Source organism: Lissotriton helveticus, chromosome 1_2 (genome assembly GCF_964261635.1).
Source record: "Lissotriton helveticus chromosome 1_2, aLisHel1.1, whole genome shotgun sequence".
NCBI classification, from domain to species: Eukaryota; Metazoa; Chordata; class Amphibia; order Caudata; family Salamandridae; genus Lissotriton; species Lissotriton helveticus.
The window spans coordinates 172,995,247-173,009,825 of record NC_136058.1 but is presented as its reverse complement, the minus strand read 5'-3'; the positions used below and the strand labels follow the sequence as shown (position 1 = coordinate 173,009,825).

The following is a 14,579-nucleotide window of genomic DNA, read 5'->3' as shown; positions in this document are numbered from 1 at the left end:
GGGACAAGGAAGAGAGGGGACCTGCTGTGAGGTGCTACCGCCACATGGGCCTGTGAGCTGGGCCCTGCACCCCTATGACCCCCCCTCTGCTGTCCCCATGGGCCCCTGACAAGGGAGGGCCCCTACCCAGGTCCCTGACACTGTGGGAACCGGGAGTTACGCCAGCGCTACAATGAAGAAGCGCCCAGGAGGTGAGAAATAGGATTGTCCACTCCCCCTGCTGAAGCTGTGACCCTGTGGGAGTACTGGGTCGTGAGGAGCTGCCTGAGGGAACTGTTGCCCTTGTGAGGTACTGCCCGTCAAGCGCTATTCTGAGGAGGAGTGTGCCCTCGAGGAACTGTGTCTATTAGACTGCCTCTGGACTGCCTGTCAAGCGCTATAATTGAGAAGCGCTAGGAACTCGAACTGTGCCCTGCATAGCGCTGTGTGGTGAAGCGCTGAAGAGCAGTGCGCTGTAAATAGCGCCATCTGCTGAGGAGTAGTGCGCGGTGAAAAACGCTGTTCCCTGAGGAGACTGGGGCAAGGAGCAGTGCGCTGTGAATAGCGCTGTGGTGTGAGGAGGCGCGCTTCTGTCGCTATATAAATAATTAATTAGAAGGGAGCCTACCCCTTATTGCCACCGGAAATCACCGCCGCGGCCCGGCGCCATCGTGGGGACCCCCCCACCGCTGTGGAAATCGTTGCGGCGGCCCCCGGTACCAGGAGAGGGCCGCCGAAGTGCAGGAAGGGCCGCGCTAGGCCCTGAGGCCGTCAGGTTCTCCCGTCACATGACGGGGGCCCGGCCGCGTCATCGGCCCGCCCCCGTCGCGCACTGATTGGCCTGCGCGGCCGTGACCTGTAAAGGCCGCGCAGGGATTGGCTGACGGCCGGGAAGGCCAGGAGAAGCGGAATCCCAGCCCCGGGTCCCCGTGAGGTAGGAGGGGGACCCGGGTGAAGCGCTGGAGCGGGGCCCCCGTGGACGAGGGGGGAGCCCCGAGGATTAAGCGACCGAAGCGGGAGGCCACCCCGCCGGTCTGTGCCCCAAAGAGAGCCTGCCCGGACCTAAGGCAGCCCCGGGTCCCCATGAGGAAGGAGGGGCCCGGGTGAAGCTTCGTTGCAGGGCCCCCGTGATCAGGAGGGAGCCCTGAGAAGAGCGACCGGAGCGGGAGGCCACCCCGCCGGTCTGTGCCCCACGCGAGGGGCCGGTAATGGTAGAGGAGGGGCCGGGGTGCATTGCCGGTACCAGCCCCGCCTCCCGACCTGTGGGAGCCAGTGAAGAGAACCCCACACAGGGAAATCCCGGGTCCCCGAGCTGTGGAGGATTCCGGGGGAAAGCAGGGAGAGGGCCCAGACGGAGCCTGCAAGCCCTGAGTGCTGCCGTGAGTCCTGCGACTGGTGGCAAGGTCCCAGAGGGGGGGCCTCGAGGCACATTGTCGGTGCTTGCCCCCCCTTATCTCAGAAGTCCCGGGAGAAGGCCGCGTGGAGCCTCCTGCTCGCCCCCCCCTTGACAAAAGGGGCCAGCAGTGTGGATGGAGCCCGGATCTAGAACCCAGGAGTAGCTGGTGAGTGGGGCTTGGATTAAACTGTGTGGAGGTCGGGGCACAGGGTCGGTGCTCGCCCCAGGACTTGTGCTAGCCCCCCTGGAAACTGTACTGATCTTCATTGGCCCTATTGATCTCCTTTTTAAGCCTCTAGACTGGGCTGGGACATTACTGAAACCTCCCCGGGATTGGTAGAGGGACAAGTTAACCCCTAGCTAGGTGTCAGGCCCTGCAGAGTGAAGGGCTGGGTAACTCAGCCTGGTTGTTAATGGCTTGTTGACCCCTGTGCCCTGCAATGGTTATTTGCCATGTTCATTTCTGATCAGGATGCTGGTTGCCTAGGGTAACGCAGCGTTTCATGTTACCTGTCCAGGTGTGATGCGCCACTGCGCCTAGTGTTATGGTCTGCTGATTACCCTGCTAATGTGGTTATGCAAATGTTATGCCTACACTAAGGTTATTGAGGCCTAGGTATACTGTGGTTTTACACCTGATGGGTGATCGTATGCTTTTGCGCACTGTTAGTGCCGTGGTGCCCCTATGCTGGCCTGATGAGTTATTCCAGGCCCCTGTTATGCCCCTGATTAATGAGCCTGCCGTACTGATTTCTTACAGGTGCTCCTGACTAGTATGTGCTGTAATGCTCTGTTGTTGTTTTTCCCTAACAGGGGCGGGTTGGTGCTAATGTGCATGATGTATTTCTATGCTAACGTAGAATTTTGCAATTACAACCCCCTAAGGATGAGAGCCTGAGTTGGCCCCGCCAGATTGGCCCCAGGACTACAGTTATTTAATCACAATTGTTCTTTATTTCAGCATGGACTACTTCCTATGTAAATAATTCCCCCCTTTATTCACTTGGCTCTGGCGCCATTTGGCGCCCTGTGTGACACTACTGTTTTGCATTCTTTTGCCTTGCAGGTTGGAAACCCTACTAAATGACGTATCTTTTTCCAACTCAAATTGGTGTCCTGCCTCTTTTGTAGTGTGCCTGGTGTGTTGACTGAGGGTACTGCGTGAGTGCTTCACATGTCCTCCAAGTTTGGCCTGCCCGCTTGATGCCATGCTACCCCCTTTGAGACTTGGGTAACCCCCATTTCCAACAGGCGGGGTTTACGAAGGGGAAGCTTCAAAGGCATGCCGCCTTCCTGAGCCTCCCCAGACCATTTGCTGCTTTCAGTAAGTGGTCCCCACTGATTCAACCCCCCACTTTGGAAGGGAGAGGCGGCGGGAAAAACAAGTGAGGGAAAGTGGTGTGCCCCCCTCGGCCAACTCCACCCTCAGGTGGGGGAGGCGAGGTGAAGCACAACTCTGAGTCCCTGCCATCTTGAGAATGGGGGACCCAACCAACCAGGAACAGGCTCCTGCCCCCTCCCACTGAAGGGTGGCACAATAAGGGGATGTACCCACCCCAGGGAAGGGACCCATTGGTCCCTGCCTTTACCGACCTTTAACACCCCTAAATCTAGTATTTAGGGGGCACCCTGAACCTTGCTTCCTCAGATCCAGCCTGACAACAAGAAGAAAAGAAGAAGGACCGAACAGCAGTGCAGCCAGCTAACAAGAGAAAGACGCCCACCGACTTGTCTCCAGCCCTACCGGCCTGTCTCCCCTCGAACCTGCTCCTGCGAAATCCCGGTGTGTCCTGTAGTGAGCAACCTCAAAAACCCCGGAGGACCTGCCTGCCAACACTTCCAAAGCCTGCTTCTCCCGTGAAGACCGGATTTGTTCAACTGCAACCTCTGGCAGCAGCCAGAGACCAGGAATCCAGCCCACTCTGCACCCGCCGAACCCGGTCCGAGCTCGAGTGGAAAAACACCACGAGGAGGTCACCCTGGCGATCCTGAACAGATATCCGGCGACCTCTGACCTGCCTCTAGCAGACACCTGCAGTCTAAACCCAGAATGCCCCCCTAACCATGACCAGGTGCTGGTAAGAAGATCCGACCCCAAAAGGCACCCCTGCATCCGACGCCCCACAGCCTTGTGTGCCCAAACCGATGGTGCCTAACCAACCCTTAACTTCCCAACTTACCTCTCCAAGTGGTGGTCCCACACAGAAGTCATTCGTCTCCCTGTCTGCAGTGCTTTTGCAAACCGGAGGTTCTCCCTACAAAACAACAGGGCGCCCAACGTCGAAACAGAACTCTGCACCCAGCCGCCCCAATGCTGCTGAGAGTGCACCTCTTGTGCTACTTTGTTTCCCCATTTGCCCTGACCTAAACCCTAGGAGCTTTGCTACCACAACCCAGTGGCCTGCTATCATCTTTTAATTTTTGGCGATTTTAATATTCATGTTTGTCATCTAAACTGTCTACAAGGTATTGAGAAGGAATAAGGCCCGCAGGGGGTTACCCATTTTGAGCATACAAAGAGCGGGACGTATCTGGAGAGTCTTTTATCCGCCCATTACTTGTTCTGCCCTTCACAAGCAGAAACCCTGTGCCCTGTCCCAACCTATATAGGACAAGTAGTATTATCGACTATATTTTAGTGTAATGCCCTTTGATGGACCTAATAGGGTTTTTTTTGTGTCCCCCAGAATGGTCTGCGTGACCACAATCCCCTTAGGATGGACATTAAAATTAAGGCCCTTGAAAGTGAGATACCACTGGCCCTTATTTCAAATTCTAACATAATTGCCAAATGTCAGGGTCGAAGGTTGAGATGGGAGGTAATTACTCCAGCTGACTTCCTTGATAATTTGTACACTAGTAATTCTGAGGATTTGAGTTTGTGTCTAAATAAATACGGACTCTGATCCAAGTGTAGTCCTAGGCGCCTTTGACCGTATCACAAAACAGGTAGCAGTTAATCTGACTCAGCGTGGTAAGCCAAGACCTAAGAAATTTAAAAATTGGTTTGACCAAGCTTGTATTACTGCACATACGGCACTCCTGGAGGTGTTGAAAGAGTCTGTTAGGGACACTAATAAGATTGTAGAAGCCAGAAGGGCCTATAAAAGCTCAATTAAAGTAAGGAAAACCCAGCTAAAAGAGATAGCTTGGGATGAACTCAGCCAAGCGAGTGTTCTGACTAGTAGCACCCGTTTTTGGAAAGTGATTAATATCCCATTATTTGATGAGACAGATAATAAAACTATAGATCGTCTCATCCTTCCAGAAAGATGGGTGGAACACTTTAGTGGCTTATATTCCGAGACCAGTCAGTCGCCGCCCACTCCTCATGGGGAAATTAATCAGGCCCCAAAAATAAATTTTACAGAGGAAGAAGTAATGGAGGCGATTGTGTCCACAGCAAAGGGGAAAGCACCAGGCACGGACGGGGTGCTGGCTGATCTATATAGGGCTGACTCTAGTGTATGGTCAAAGATTTTAACGCAGCCTCTAAAGCTGGTTTCCCAATGTCTTGGGGTAAAGCAGTTATAGTCCCAATATTTAAAAAGGGCTCAAGAGAAGATCCGGCCTGTTATAGGCCCATCTCACTCTTGGACTCTGCTGCCAAAATTATGGGAAAAGCCGTACTAGCCCGCCTTACAGACTGGCTGGACAAACATTCCGTTGTATCGGACCTACAGTATGGATTCAGACAGGGAAAGGGTACAACGGGCCAATGCCTTAATTTACTTCTTGTCATAGGGAAGCACACGGTCGCAAAGCAGGGGGACATTCATCTAGCTTTTATGGATTTATCCACTGCTTTCGACCTTGTAAACAGGCAAAAGCTATGGGCTTCCCTCTATGGTATGGGACTGGAACCTGCACTGATATCTTTCCTGGCTGATATCCATGAGAATACCACGGCAGCGATCCGTTATAATGAGAATGGGAGTCTAACAGAAGCTTGGCCAGTCAAGCGAGGGGTAAGGAAGGGATGTATCCTTGCACCATTGCGGTTTACTCTCTATATTAACAACTTGGGAGACGCATTAATTTCATCTTGTAAGGATATCCCAAGAGCTGGCTCAAAAATGATCCCTGCATTGTTATAAGCAGATGATGCAGTCTTAGTGGCAAGAACTGCAAGAGGGTAACAATCCCTTTTAGATTGTTTTATTAATTTTATGGACTCTCTAGATTTAATAACCAATTTTAAAAAGTCACACTCTGTCAATAGGTGGGGGACGGGTTGTAAAGGGCTAGAGCTCATTAAAGTCCCAGCCTTCCCATACTTAGGGATTCTTTTTGACGATAGGTCATGGGTCACGCAGCGTGCTCATAAAAAGAATACCCTTGCCAGGGCGACTGGGGCTCTGTTAGGGTTTGCAAAACGGTTAGGTTCTACACCACTCCAGGCACTCATGAAAATCTAGAACGCTAAGTGTGTCCCAATGGTGTTATATGGGAGCGAGGTATGGGGCTACACAGATGTTAGCGAAATTCAAACAGCAGAAAATGTCTTTTTACGAAAGTTGTTGTCGCTCCCAGCTTCTGCTGCAACTTTCAATATTCATGAGGATCTTGGTGATGGTTATATTTCAGATCAGATTGCTGTGGCCCCATTACTAGGTTGGTTGAGAATATGGGCACAGCACCCGCCTAATCTAAACCAATTGATTATTCAAGACTGTATGTCTTTAGATAGAGCCCTTGATATCCCGTGGATCCGTTATATTAAAACCCAAATGGATTCACTGGGCAGCCCTGACTTGTTCATGAACCCTAGTGCGTTAGGCAAGTCAGCCATTAAAGCCCTAAAGTCTCAGTTCCTGAATAGGGCAATGTCAATGAGGGAAGAAGGGGAATTGGTAAAACCTTCAGTCAGGAGTTTTGTAATGCTGAGTATAGGGAGAGAAATCCAGCCGTACATGATCTACATAAACAAGCCATATCATCTGTTTGTGTTATTAAGGTTCAAGTAGAACATGCTCCCATGGCTATTATCATTCCCAAAAGGTTTTTCCAAGGAAGGAGCTTTGGGGCCCTGCCCCTGTGACAATTTTTCTGAGCAGAATACCTTACATATGGTTTTTTTCTGCGACTTTTATGCCCTTTTACGCAAGAAATTTATTTTGCCATTGTTAAGGGGCTGTAACTTTGAGCAAGTTAGACCGGCTATGGCCTACTTGCAAACACTTGGGACCTCAGTGGTGTGTTTCGGGGTAGCTAGTTACATCACAGGGGCCATCAGGCGAAGAAACAAAATACAGCTACAGCGGTAACTGTCCTCTACCTTTTTATCTATAGTGACTTTTTAAACAGAAAAATTGTGGGTTGACGATTTAGCTGATGAATTATTGGATTTTAAATGGAGAACTCACTAGGTGACAAACTTCTTAATCTATTTATTTGTACGCCAAGTGTTCGTTTATTGGATGGTGCAATGTGATAGTATTTGGCTCATGCATTGTTTGTAGTATTTGTTAATTTGTAATGTGTTATTGATACTGTTTGTTTGTGATGTGACATTTACATCATGAAATATCGTCCTGTGCTTTGATGGTTTTAAATTTTAACCGAATAAAGCAAATCTTTGACTTGACAGTGGCCTGCTTGCCAACAGCCACCAACCGGAGGCCCCCTATCCTCCATTGGATAACATTGGGCCTCAACACTCTGCACCCGGCCGCCCTAGTGCTGCTGAAGGTGCAACAACAGTGCATCACTGACCCTGGGGGACCCCCGAGTCTAACCCCAGAACCTTAACTCCCACAGTCGATTACTTACCTGTGAACCAATAACCTGTTTTTCCTCCGTAGGATAACAGACAATTTTCTTCCAAAAAATTTCTAAGTGTGGAGTTTTGAAATCTAAAAATATTCTTTAAAAATCGTACGAATAACCAAAAGGTATTTGCTTATCTGTTTGCAGGAAATGTTCCAGTGCTGAATCTAGGTATTCAGCACTGAGTTAGAAAATTAACGTAAAAAGTAACTTACCTGTAATTTACTAAAAAAGCCTATTCATTTCAATGTACTGTATTTGCTAAGTATTGCAACCTTCTGCATCCCCTGTAAATCAAACTAAGTACAATTTCTATTGCATTTTCAAACTTTTCTATATTCAGCAACTTATTACCGAAAAGTATTTAATGCTTACCTGTGCCAGGCTTGCTTGGTTCTAAAAATATTCCGTATATTTTTTTTATACAATAACAATTGGCCCAGAGTTCAGTTCTTGAGTGTGTGAATTCATTTGCTGACTGAGTGTGTACATCAAATGCTTAACACTGTCCTCTGATACTGCCTTACTGCTCGACCACTCTACCACAAATAGAGAGTAAGGTTCTATCTAACTTTAACCTCTACCTACCTCTGGGGTCACCTGGACTCTATACACACTATACCTCATTTTGGTGTAGTATATATAGAGCCAGTTTCCAACATGCCCCCAGTGAAACACTGGTCAGCTCAGCAATCCAATTAAATGCAGTAACATTATCCTAGAACTAAGATCCTGTAATGGCATCTATAGATTGGATCACAAGGCCAAGCACACTATTAACCGTACAAACCAAACAAGCAGGTATGACTAAATAAGGCTAGATGGCCATATATGTGCCAGGATGAGGTTATAATTATGCAGTGACATTAACCACAAAGAACTGCACTCTAATATGTAAGAATTTTGAATCCCAGCAAATAAATAACCTGCAAATGCACTGTATGAGGAAATGGCTTAAATGACAAGCATACAGTTTAATGGGCACACATACAAAGTCATACAGAGACCCTTTCAAGCACTTGTAGTGAAGTTGCTACTGCATATATTTGCTGATAAACCATGTAGAACTCCATAAACTATGTCCGCTTTGGCAGGGAGCATGGCTGAATGCAGAGGATGACATATGTTGGAGCTTTCAGCTCCCTGCCAGCAGATCACATTCTCTACTAATCCTTAATGAAAAGGGGTCATAAAGAGCTGTAAAAATATCTTACCAATGACTCCCAACTTGAGATGTGCTAGTGCGTAGCTCTGAAGTGACGGGAGCTGTCAACATCAGGAAGAGGGCAGCCAAAAGAGCCTAACCTCTAAGATGGCTCCAAAATCCAGATTGCTTTGATCAGAATAAGACCAGGACTAGGCTGCAGCAATGGAAGGGGAAGAATGTACCTCCAGGAACCCGAAGGCAAGGCTGGCGCAACAAGCAAACCCGCTGCCGAAAAGTGATGGAGGAAGAGGGGCAACAAAGGAGATACGCCAACCTTCGGTCAGAAGCAGAGGCCTGCATGGAAGTGGAGGATCATGCACGGGGAAGAGAGAAAATGTACATGGCAGACAGATCCACAACAGAAATGTCAGGATGTTATGGTCCCATATAGGTACCCCAATATAGGCTCACCTAACCTGTCACCTATATTCTCAGTACCATTACACTGCATAACGGTTCTTAGTACTGACTTTTTATGTAGTTACAGTAATGTCCAGAGATGACATGGGGTTTTCTCCGAAAACCTTAAGCCTCATTCATTATGCATGAGGATTCTTGGAATAATGGCAGGACAGCAGGCCTACCACCTCCTGCATAATAACCATGTATAAGGGTCATTCCTTCCGTCATCCCAGTCTGACATGATACAGCAGGAATATCCCCAGGGGGTACCACTTTGAGAATATATACATCATCTCTTGCTGAGATAGTCAGAGGAGAAAAGTACTTCAAAGCCGACAAACTGACGTGAGACGCGGAGGCTCCTGCACGTAAACATTCAAGCTCGCAGTGGTCTGACATCCCTTGGGAGGTGTCCATCTCGAGACCAAGACGGAGTCCCACAGTCTCTCACTTCAAGTAATGGGGAGGACTGTATCCTAGAGGAGTTCTTGGCTTTACAACCACAAACATGCTAGGTACATTCAGGTAAATCTAGTTAGGGTCGCATCGTAGGAGTACGCATTTATAACCGTCATGTATTTTATATACATTCCTGAATTCATGGTTTTAGCACAATGGTAAAAATCTACCATCCTGTTACTCTGTTAGTGTTTACAATCATTTATATGTGTTACTGTCTAATGGTTGTTTCAGCACATTTATTTTCTACACTAGAATGACGCTGGTTCAATAAATGCTTATTGAAAAATGTGCCCACCATTTATTCTATATATTTCTCTGAGACAAAGTGAGCACCAGTGACTGAGCGACAAGTAGCACTGTTTCCACGAGTCTGAGCGGTCAGGGTTGTCATGTTCGATAGTTGCCAATAACTATTCTCTCCTTGGTAAGAGGGGTTTCTAGTGGCACTGTGAGCTAGCTGGTATACAGGCTAACTTATCCGGTAGGGGTGTCTAGAATCAGTCTGACACCAAGGGAAACTCATTACAACACAACAATGGTGAAACGGTTATATTACCGAGTTAGGCCCAAGTAGCAAAGCAGCCCATTTCTTAAATTTTCCTCACAAATAACATGTTTAGCTGTGGGCTTTTGCACATGTTTGCATTCACAACCATGTTGGATTAGTTTCTCTGAAACTAAACTGGTTTTCACATCTACCTTCGGACAACATTATCACAACACCTTGAATATCATGAACAAGGTCTTGTTTCGCATACGTACAAATGGCATCACTATCTTCATCCACTGGGCAACAGTGCTATCTACCTTTCCATAACATCACTAATCCAAATTAAAAGATGAGCATCCCGATAGATTAGCAGAGAGGGCACTTCCACTGACACAGAAGGTCTTTGCATGCTGAGAAATCACTGCGCTGCGGTCCGATATCTCTTGAGGGGTTTCCAGTTCGTGACTAAAATGGTGTCCTTTTTATCCCATCAGGTAAGGGGGTTGGATCATCCCTTGGGGGGGAATTATGGCTCTACACCGACACACACTCTAGGTACACTTAGGGTAGGGTTCGCAAAGTAGGGTTACGCTCTATTACTGCCTTGTTTTATATGCCTGCATATATACATTGTTTTAGCACCATGGGAGAACTAGATCTACTATTTACGCTTTTGGTGCTCGTAATCACTGCTTCTGCCTATTAATCATTACAGCACAAGTATTTTATGCAAGAATAATTTTGTTTCAATAAATATTACTGAGAACGTCTCACTGTGTATTCTCTGGATATTTCTCCGAGAATAAGTGAGCACGAGTAACTGATCGAAAAGGTTTTTACTGTTTCCATCATCCCTGAGGGGACAGGATTGTCATGTTCAGTGGTTGCCAGAATACCATTTACTCCCTGGTAGGTTAGGGGGGCTTACGGTTGCACTGTGAACTAGCTGGTCTAAAGGCCAACATTTCAGGGGGGAGGGGGGACTGTCCGGAATTAGTCTAGACACCAAGCCCTTAGTTTATGTTGTCCAAACAATGCACAGATCCTACAGATTGGTAGGAACTACACGACAAAACCCAAGCCTGGTAAGGGTGGCCTAAATCAGGCAAGCCAGATAATGAATGAACGAAAGAGGAACTACAAACTAAGTTATACAAGATAATGGAGCGATTTCAACCTCTATGGAAATGCTGGAGACTAAGATTGACGAAATGATGGTTGATCTAAAAATATTTCAAGATGACCAATGCAAGTTAGCAGATAGGGCGAAACATGCAGAGGAAGCCTTGACAAAGATGCAATCTGCAACGGACGGCCTTTGGCAATAGGTCACAGAACTCAATAAGAGAGTCTACTTTCTCAATTACAAAGGGGAAGATGCAGAAGGCAGGAGTACACCCAATAACATACAGGTGGTGGGCCTTCTGGAGGGCATCGAAGGAGCAGGCATGGTTGCTTACTTAGAGCACTGGCTCTTAATAGGAATGGTCCAACCCAACCTTTCAATGTTCTTTGCCATGGAGAAACGATCATAGGGTCCCAGCCAGGAATTCAACTACTGGCCAGGAGGGTGGTAGGCGTTTCCGAGGCCTGTGGCAGCCTGCCTACGGCATTATAGGGATCGTGATGTGCAATTGCAGAGGGAAGGACTGCTGGACCATACAAAGCTGAGAAGAGCACAGTGTTGTTTTTCCCGGACTACACAGAGGCCGTCCAATACAATAAAGTGTCATTCATTGCAATTAAGAGAACAATGAGGGAGGTGGGAATACAATAAATGTTGTTTTTAGCAAAGTTACAGGTAATGTGGACGACAAAACTTTGCTGTTAAGCCAGTCCTGTGCATCCTTGGGTTCATCAGAAAACATTCTGCAGGAAAAGACGGTAATCTTGAAATTAAACCAGAATCACAGAAAAAAAAAGAAGACACAAACGATTGACCAGCAGAGACTTTAAGTGCCCAATGAGATTCTGCAAAGCAAAGGAAACGTTAGCAGCAGTGGAAGAAGCAGCTGCTTTTGAGAAAAAATAGGGGACGGTACCCAAGATTTGGCAGGACACTGAGCCGAATGAACACAAGCTGAGTGCCCTAAAGCTCCCCATCTTACTACTTGGACGGAGGAGGACTTATAAAAAGAAAGCATAGTGACTTGGGAGTCAAGAATAAGTACCTATAAACAATGTGAATGTAGAGGTGAGAATGTTTGGATGACTGGAGGGTATATGATTTGGAGATGACAACATTTGACCCCTGTGGATAAACATCAGGCATAAATGCAGTATGCTGAAAACATAGGTGTGAGCTGGCTGGGAGCTGCAAGGTCATATTTCCCTCCCCCAAATACCCTTGGTTTGGGAATGGATGGGACAGGTTCTACATTAGTTTTTCAAGTTATATGACTTGAGAGAAGGGCGGTTGCTTCTTCGCTCTGTGGGAGGGGAGATAGAAAGGAGTTTTTATGGTTGGTTTGACTAGGAAAGTGTTAATACAAAAAGGCTCTATGGAATGAGGTTTTAATTGAAGCAACGTACTTGGTGTCAAGAGTATCACACTAGAAACAGGTGGGGTGTGTGAGAGGAGTTTGGATGAGAGAGTAAAATGACAACTATGCCATGCAAATACATGTTTATCATGTGGAATGTAAGCAGGATTGGGGTGCTCTCCAAACAGTATAACATATTTACATTTTTGAAGCCTAGAAGGATTCAGGTGGCGTTTCTTCAGAAGATAAACCTGACCAAACAAGAGGTGTTAATGCATCAGTGGAAATGAAGAGGGCTGGTGTACAACACAAAGTATTCATACTATACAAGAGGAGCTCTGATCTTTGTTATACGGAGTACCAAGTGTGGGCACGGATATTCAAACAGAGATTATTCCCTGGTTAGAGGGACTCTGGATGATGTTGAGATAATGTTTGGTAGTATTTACGCTCCCTCAAATCTAGAGCAGTTGGCATTTTTCATTAACTGTCTTTAGGGTTGAGAAGATACCTACATTGTCCACTGATCATAGGAGGCAACATTAATTGTGTTAGTTGTGGTGCTGAATAGGCCCACTTCTCATATGCTTGGCTAACAACCCATTAAAATATCCCAGGGATTTGCAAACTGGCTGGTGGTTAATGGAGATTAAAACATGGGAAGAACAAAGAATTCTCCTACTACTAGCCAATGCATGATGCACATGTACGGTTGGACAGAAATTTGTTTGGTGGTGGGGTGGAGTATACCGTCAGGTAACCCACACAGTGTATCTTGTTCAAAATATTTCTCACTATAATCCGAGGTTAATGAGTTTATTGATAGGGCAGCCGAGGAATGCCATTCCAACATGGAAACTCCAAGGGAGGTCACTGGGTGCTAGTTAGTTGCAAACATCCCTGCATTATACTATTAGAGACGTTTTGCACGTAATCAAGAAACAGCGTACACATCTTTTATATAGTGGGAAGCCTTTAAAACAGTGGTTCGAAGGCACTGCATTGGGCAAACGGTGGGAATTAAAGACACCTGAACAGCAGCTACACAGATATGATAAATGTATTGATGAGCTGGAACCTTTTCTAACACTCAACATCGGTGAACAACCCAGCCAAGCGCAAACATGCTATCACAGAAGAAAAAGATTCAGATGCTATAATTATAAGGAATATATGGCAAGGTAATATGATGAAGAAAACAAAGCTTGAAGACCACTAGCATGCCTCAAACAACCCGAAATAAGGGGGGTACACAGAGACAATCAGTCGTATCAGTTCTTTCTAGAGCTTTGAAAATGTAAAGCCAAATATATGTGCACACACTCGTTGTGCCATGGCTGTTAGGGCCCCTTGTGTAATGAAAATGTGCACTATATAACAAGTGACCTTCCAGGTTCACAGGATAGCGACAGATTAAATAAATTACTAGATTTCTCATAACTCTGAGCTCTCACAACAAAGATGGCAAACTTGGCATTTTTTCAATTAAAGTAAGTTGTGCAGAAATCTCACTTTATAAGTGCAGCTCTGAACTTCCACTATATCAAACACTACATAGGGTCATTGATGGGGTACAGTCTGTACACAAATGGGAATGTATTCATCATTTGGATGTTAATGCCCACTCTTCACCTGCAAAAGCAACTCCTGTACAAGGAAAATATAAATGCACAAAACAAAGGGCTTGCAACACAAGATAAAAGATCAGACCTTCTGGATCTACAAGGAAAATATCCCATGCACAAAACAAGGGGTTTGCAGCACAAGATAAAAGATCAGACTTACTGGATCTGCCAAAGCTTTAACAGAAAGTATATGGTACACAAGACACATCGATATTGGAAAAAAGTGAGAGAAAAGAATGTGCGGACAGAATCATCACCCCTAGTTTGGGAATCCATTTACAAAAGATGCATTGTTTTACTGACAAATTACTTATTTTTTTAGCTTGCAGTGCTTACTTGAAACTCAAAGTAATTCCGAACAATACTGATGGTCTAAAGGGAAAGGAGGCATTAAGTATATGGTGCCCTGTGAATGAATCCTCGTGACAAACTATGTAGGGTAAGAAATTCAATATTTTCTATTTGCAAGCGCCACTCAGTGTTCAAATACTCGTCCTCCCTTAGGTCATACCTGCTAACAAGAAGAAGGTCAAGCACGCTTCTTGGATTGATTGCTGGGCATAGGTTTCCACATCATCTTCTCCAATGAATAATCTCCCTCCTCACATGGGTTCACCTGGAGGCAAAATACAATGTTATACTTGAGAACGGATTGTGCCCTTCCCTGAATTCAGATCGTTAATATCCAGTAACAATTAACTTGTTTACTTACTGAGCACTCGAAATAGAAATGATTTTGAGCAACATGCATTTCTGTAGATTTATT

General features: G+C 46.3%; 1 protein-coding gene across 2 annotated transcripts in view; it reads right to left on the bottom strand.

The window, feature by feature from the left end:
- The window catches only part of TUT4 (terminal uridylyl transferase 4), a 1,200,849-nt gene that overhangs the window by 1,131,843 nt on the left and 54,427 nt on the right, over positions 1–14,579 (bottom strand). For both annotated transcript variants that reach the window (XM_078670586.1, XM_078670594.1), the window contains exon 2: positions 14,325–14,429. The gene's annotated coding sequence lies outside the window, so the exon portion shown is untranslated. The remainder of the gene's footprint in view (positions 1–14,324; positions 14,430–14,579) is intronic.